Source organism: Oratosquilla oratoria, chromosome 1, assembly GCF_046742065.1.
Source record: "Oratosquilla oratoria isolate Oo_2021 chromosome 1, ASM4674206v1, whole genome shotgun sequence".
Taxonomy (NCBI): domain Eukaryota; kingdom Metazoa; phylum Arthropoda; class Malacostraca; order Stomatopoda; family Squillidae; genus Oratosquilla; species Oratosquilla oratoria.
The window spans coordinates 110,278,011-110,285,510 of NC_134777.1; positions in this window are offsets into that span (position 1 = coordinate 110,278,011).

Consider the following 7,500-nt stretch of genomic DNA (forward strand, 5'->3'; position numbering starts at 1 on the left):
TAGAGGAGGATAAGGAGAAAGTGAAGCAGGAAGAAATAGAGGATGATAGGAGGAGAAGGAGGAGGAGGAAGAGGAGGAGGAGGAGGAGGAAGAGGAGTATGATGAGGAGGAGGAAGAGTAGGACGTAGAGGAGGATAAGGAGAAAGTGAAGCAGGAAGAAATAGAGAACAATAGGAGGAGAAGGAGGAGGAGGAGGAGGAGGAGGAGGAGTAGGAGGAGGAGGAGGAAGAGGAAGAGAAGTATGATGAGGAGGAGGAAGAATAGGACGTAGAGGAGGATAAGGAGAAAGTGAAGCAGGAAGAAAGAAAGAACGATAGGAGGAGTTGGAGGAGGAGGAGAAGGAGGAGGAGGAGGTGGAGGAGGAAGAGGAGTATGATGAGGAGGAGGAAGAGTAGGACATACAGGAGGATAAGGAGAAAGTGAAGCAGGAAGAAACAGAGAACGATAGGAGGAGGAGGAGGAGGAGGAGGAGGAGGAGGAGGAAGAGGAGGAGGAGGAGGAGGAGGAAGAGGAGTATGAGGAGGAGGAGGAAGAGTAAGACGTAGAGGACGACGAGGAGAAAGTAAAACACAAGGAAATAGAGAAGGGAGAGGAGCAAAGGGAGGAGAAGAGGATTAGAAGAGAAAATAGAAGGAAAAGGAAGATAAAGAGGAAGAGGGTGAGGAAGAAGAGTAAAAGGAGTGAGTGATAAGCAGAATGAGTAGGAGGAGGAGGAACAGGAGGAAGAGGATTATAAGGAGGGTAAAAAACAGGTGGAGGAAAAGAGGAATAAAGAGAATGGAGTGAAGGAGGAAGATCAGGAGGAGGAGGAGTGGAAGGAGGAGGAGAATTAGGTGGAGGAAAAGAGGAATAAAGAGAATGGAGTGGGGGAGGATGATCAAAAAGAGGAGGAGGAGTGGAAGGAGGAGGAGAATTAGGTGGAGGAAAAGAGGACAAATGAGAATGACGTGGAGGAAAAGAGGACAAATGAGAATGACGTGGAGGAAGATCAAGAGGAGGAATAGAAAAAGTAAACAAAGGATGATAGATGACCATAAAGCTGGAAAAAGTACAACGGCGAGCCACAAAACTGATTCCAAATATCAAAAATAAATCATACGAAAATCGACTAAAACATATGAATCTGTTTTCCCTAAAAAAGCGTAAACTCAGAGGTGACTTGATACAGGTCTTTAAGATTTTAAAGGGAATTGACAACATCAAAAGTGACAAAATTTTCACATTGAATGAGAATCAGACAAGAAACAATGGTCTCAAACTGTCCGGAAATAGATTCAATTTGGAAGTAGGTAGAAACAACTTTGCCAACCGTGTAGTTAATGAATGGAATAAACTTCCTGCACAGGTAGTGGAATGTAGTTCAGTTCGAAGCTTTAAGAATCATTTAGATAAACACCTAAGTAAGATGCTGTAATAATTATAATTTATTTTATATTATTTATTTTTGTTTTGTTATCATTTGTCCGTCTGATTTTCATTTATTATTAGTTATATGTCAATTTATTATTATTTGCTATTTACCTGTTTGTTTATTATTTAACTATTCCTATGTATTTATTTATGTATTTTATTTGTTATTTACATTATTATAGTTTTTATTTATTATTTTATTATTAATATGATTTCTTTTTTCGCATCCGACCTAGATATGGACCAAAAGGTCTCCTGTCGGCATGCTCCGCCTTTGTAATCCTTTGTAATCCTTTGTAAAGAGTAGAGTATCGATATGGATAATGAGATGGCATGGGATAAAGATAGGAATTGGAATAAGATTCAATATATTAAGGAGAAGGTGCTGGTTGATAATGAAGACAATTGTGAAGAACGACGGGAGATGGGAGGAGGAGAAGATGGGAGAGAGGGAGGGAAGGAGCAAGAGAAGGAGAGAGGCAGGGAGGGAGTGAGGGAGGGAGTGTGGGAAATAGGAAGCAAGGGAGGGAGTGAGTGAGGGAGGGAGGGAGGGAATGTAGGAAAAGGGTAGGAAAGCAGTGAGGGAGGGAGGGATAGGGGAAGGGAGGGAGGGAGGAAGGGAGGGAGGGAGGAAGGGAGGGAGGGAAGAAGGGAGAGAGGGAGGGAGGGAGGAAGGGAGAGAGGGAGGGAGGGAGGGAGGGAGGCAGGGAGGGAGGGAGGGGGAGGGAGGCAGGGAGGGACGGAGGGAGGGAAGGAGGGAGGGAAGGAGGGAGGGAAGGAGGGAGGGAAGGAGGGAGAGAGAGTGGGAAATAGGAAGCAAGGGAGGGAGGGAGGGAAGGAGGGAGGGAAGGAGGGAGGGAAGGAGGGAGGGAAGGAGGGAGGGAAGGAGGGAGAGAGAGTGGGAAATAGGAAGCAAGGGAGGGAGGGAGGGAGGGAGGGAGGGAGGGAGAGAGGGAATGTAGGAGAAGGGAGGAAGAAGGGTAGGAAGGCAGGGAGGGAGGGAGGGAGGGAGGGAGGGAGGGGGGCAGGGAGGGAGGGAGGGAGGGGGGCGGGGAGGGAGGGAGGGAGGGAGGGGGGCAGGGAGGGAGGGGGGCAGGGAGGGAGGGAGGGAGGGGGGCAGGGAGGGAGGGAGGGAGGGGGGCAGGGAGGGAGGGAGGGGGCAGGGAGGGACGGAGGGAGGGGGGCAGGGAGGGAGGGAGGGAGGGAGGGAGGGAGGGAGGGAGGGAGGGAGGGCGGGAGGGAGGGAGGGGGGAGGGAGGGGGGGCAGGGAGGGAGGGAGGGAGGGAGGGAGGGCAGGGGGAGGGAGGGAGGGAGGGCAGGGGGGGAGAGGGAGGGAAGGAGATGGGAGGTAGGGAGGGGAGAGGGAGAGGAAGGAGAAAGGGAGGAAGGGAGGAAGGGAGGGAGGGAGGGGGGGAGGGAGGGGGGCAGGGAGGGAGGGAGGGAGGGAGGGGGCAGGGGAGGGAGGGAGGGAGGGAGGGAGGGGGCAGGGAGGTAGGGAGGGAGAGAGAGAGGGAGGGAGGGAGGGGGCAGATAGGGAGGGAGGGGGCAGGGAGGGAGGGAGGGAGAGAGAGAGGGAGGGAGGGAGAGAGGGAGGCAGGGAGGGAGGGAGGGATGGAGGAAGTGAGGGAGGGAGGGAGGGTGGGAGAAGGGTAGGAAGGAAGGGAGGGAGGGAGGGAGAGAGAGAAGGAGGGAGGGAGGGAGGGAGGGAGGGAGGGAGGGCGGCGGCATTCCTGAGGTAATCACGGACGACAAACGACGCAAAGGGTGAAGGTCGAGGCGGTCCGGCAGTGACCTCCTCATCATGCAACCGACCAACCAACAAAGGAGGAGGAGGAGGAGGAAGTGGAGGAGGAGGAAGAGGAGGAGGAAGAGGAATAAGGGAGGAAGAGGTAGAAGAAGAAAAAGAGGAGAAAGAAGGAGAAGAGGAGGGAGAGGAGAAAGAGGAGGAAATGGAATAGGGGAAAAGGTAGAGGTTGATGAGAAAAAAAGAGAAAATCGAAAAGGGAAAAGAGGAAATGGATGAGTAGAAAGAGGAGAACGAGGAGGAAGAGGAGGAGAAGGAAGAGGAGACAGAAAAGAAGGTAGAAGAGGGAGAGGAAGAGGAGGAAGTAGTGAAAGTGAACTAAGAGAAACAGTGAAAGAAGAAACCCAATGAGGAGAAGGACGAGAAGAAATAAAAAAAAAAAAACAAGAAAAGGAGGAGAAGAAAGAGGAGCATGGGTAGAAAGGGGAGAAGGAGGAAAAGGGGAGGAGGATGAGAACAAGGAGGAGGAGGGGAAGGAGGAGAAGGGGAGGAGGAAGAGGAGGGAGAATCGAAGTTGGAAGGAAGAACAGAGAAGGAGGAAATGGAGTGGGAGGAAGAGGAGCATAGGTAGAAAGTGGAGAAGGAGGAGAAGGGAGGAGGATGAGAAGGAGGAGGAGGAGGGAAAGGAGGAGGGGAGAGGAGGAGTAGGAGGAGGAGGGAGAATCGAAGATGGTAGGAAGAACAGAGGAGGAGGAAATGGAGTGGGAGGAAGTAGTGGGTAGAGGAGCATAGGTAGAAAGTGGAGAAGAAGGGGAGGAGGATGAGAAGGAGGAGGAGGAGGGGAAGGAGGAGAAGGAGGAGAAGGGGAGGAGGAAGAGGAGGAGGAGGAATTGAAGATGGTAGGAAGAACAGAGGAGGAGGAAATGGAGTGGGAGGAAGAGTGGGTGGTACATATACGATGATCATCTCGCTTGTCGCCTACAGCATGAGCCCAGTGCAGCTTTACAATAATCTAAGAAGCTTACACTGTTAGCTCCGTCACCACTGTACCCTTCTCTGGTCCCCTTTCATCACTCTGTGTTGTCGTTTCTATGTGCCGTCTTTCGTGAATTCATTTTCTTATTGTACATCTTTCACTTTCTACTTTCTTTTCACAGCTCTTTGTTACGTATGATCAGTCACTCACTATTTTCATCTGTAGGGTCTTTTTTTCAATTAGTATTACTCTGTCTAAGAAAAGGGAATTAAACGGAGCTTAACCTTTCTTTCTTTGCTTCCCGAATATTAATACACTTGGTTATTCAAGTTACACCAAGGGACTTCCGTCAAGAATCCTCAATTTGTTTACTAGGTCAGTTCTGCAGTGACGTCATGATTTGTTTAATCCAATGATCTTTACTTTCATATTTAAAATCCTCCCCTAAGGGCGTGATTCTCTCTCGTGAACCAATTGAATTTATTTTTTCCTCCTCCATCCTCTCTCCAATCAGGATGACTTACAAACTCGTAAGCAATACTGCTTACTCAAGCAATCTCGAAATCACTGCACCACTGACTTAGTTTACATAATGTGTTACATATTGTTACACCAGCATAAAAATTAACATTATACAGCAATGAAATCGGGTCCCCGGCGGCTGTTTGTAAACATTTAGGCGGGGAGCGAGGTTGTGCAATTCCTTCGCCTACGAACTGTTGTTTATCAAACACCCAACTTATAAAGATTAAATTCTCGCCACCTACCCTTCTGCCTACCTCACATGTCTACCTATATCTACAAACCTCATCTACGATACTTTTACACACCATGAGAAGCTTGGCTACGACCTCATCTTTGTTCTTTATACTCAGACAACCAGACGAAGTGGCAGTCTCTAGTGGCAGACATATGTACATATATAAACATAGAAAGTGACTGGTGCAGAGGCTAGCAGACGGACAAAAACAGGCAACGCTTGAAGGAACCGATAAAATCTAAGACAGGAACTGACGTAATGACAGTCTGACATGATGGTGAGGACTAAGATGTGAAGTTGAAGTCCTCCAGGGCTAAGAAGAAGAGAGAAAGAAGCGAGTAGGAGCAGTCAGAAGTCCAATTACATAAACATAAACAAATAGATTGATTATTAAAATTCTTCAATAATATATATATATATATATATATATATATATATATACATATATATATATATATATATATATATAACTACACCAGGAAATCAATTAAATCGTTACATATCAACAAACAAATAAATGAATAATTCAATATAAAATAAATAAATAATAAAGAGATGAAAATGTTGATAAAAACAGAAATACAAATAAATGAAACCAATAATTGAATAATGAATGCAAATATATCCTCAAATCAAATAAAGACAAAAAATAACAAGAAAACAAATAAAATAATTCAATAGATAATTAGGACAAAACATATAAGAAGATAAGAAAAAAATTAAGAAAATGATCAAATACGTGAATAAATGCTTCTATATACAATTGGATACAAACAAACGTATGCATTCACGTACGCACGCTAATGCACACACACACACACACACACACACACACACACACACACACACACACACACACACACACACACACACACACACACACACACACACACACTCACACACACACACTCACACACACACACACACACACACACACACACACACACACACACTCACACACACACACTCACACACACACACACACACACACACACACTCTCACACACACACACACACACACACACACACACACACACACACACACACACACACACACACACACACACACACACACACACACACACACACACACACACACTGGAAGTACCAAAGCTCTGTTCGACTACGTCTTACGTTTGTTTTCTTCGTGCCTGAGGAGAGAGAAATGGGATCAAAACGCTTCGGCTTTTGTGACATGACAACCCTTCTAGCGTTGTAGAAGTGTTATTACGAGAGAGAGAGAGAGAGAGAGAGAGAAAGAGGGTTAGAGAGAGAGAGAGAGAGAGAGAGAGAGAGAGAGAGAGAGAGAGAGAGAGAGAGAGAGAGAGAGAGAGAGAGAGAGAGAGAGAGAGGGTTAGAGAGAGATAGAGAGAGACAGAGAGAGAGTGAACGAGAGAGAGAGTGAACGAGAGAGAGAGAAAAAACGTGAGAGAAGTACAAAGAAAATTGTATAAAATGAGAATGATAAAACGAGAACACGAAAAGGATAGAAAAAATAAAAAAAAGAGAAAGAGAGAAGATAAAATGATCGAAAAGTATACGAGGAGAGAAGAAGAAGCCTCACAGCAACAACAACAGTGAAGGAGACCACTGGAGGCGTTGAGGAAAAGGCCCCGAGGAAGAGTCTCCCAGACAAGGGAAGGAACCGGGACAACGAGAGGAGGGAGAGCCTCGGCCGGTGTATGTCAAAACACGAACCGGACTCGGCAGAGGAACACTACGATGTCTTTAGTCTCCCAAACACGGGAAGGAACCGGGATAACGAGAGGAGGAAGAGCCTCGGCCGGTGTATGTCAAAACACGAACCGGACTCGGCAGAGGAACACTACGATGTCTTTAGTCTCCCAGACACGGGAAGGAACCGAGACAACGAGAGGAGGGAGAGCCTCGGCCGGTGTATGTCAAAACACGAACCGGACTCGGCAGAGGAACACTACAATGTCTTTATATCTTCTACACAATGGAATCACTAGCTCATGCATCCAGAGACAACATATCCACCTAATAGCATCATGGAAATTATTCAGTCATCGCGAGCCCGGGGAAATAACACAATTACACGAAAATACAATTGGGCTGCAGAGTTGCAGCTTGTAAATAACGATAGACAAAAAGCTGGGCCACTGAGGCGGACTGCCAACATTCACAAATCTGGAAATCAAAACCGTAAACGAAGAAGAAACGCAACACGCGGAGACGAAGGAAGACCGGGAACGCTACGGACTTCAAAGCACCGAAATATTTCAAAATTATTTCATCACGGGAGCTTTGCAACCTTATGAATGGAGACGAAGGATTAGCGAGACTGCGAGTTTTCCTGAGGAGGAGGAAAGAGTGGCAAGGAGTGTGAGGACATGCGTGTGTGTGTGTGTGTATTCACCTTGGTCTTTGGATCACGTGTTGGACTCACGATCGACAGCTATTTCCCTCCCGGAAGAGAGCTCAGAGCTCGTATGACCGATCTATGGGTAATGTTATAACCTTTCACACACACACACACCCAACTCCCCGCCCACGAGAGTCAGAGTAACGACCCGAAGCGCAGCGATACCGAAATAATTTCGGCCCTGGGCAGGATTCGAACTGGGTACTGGGAGCACCACCGTACTT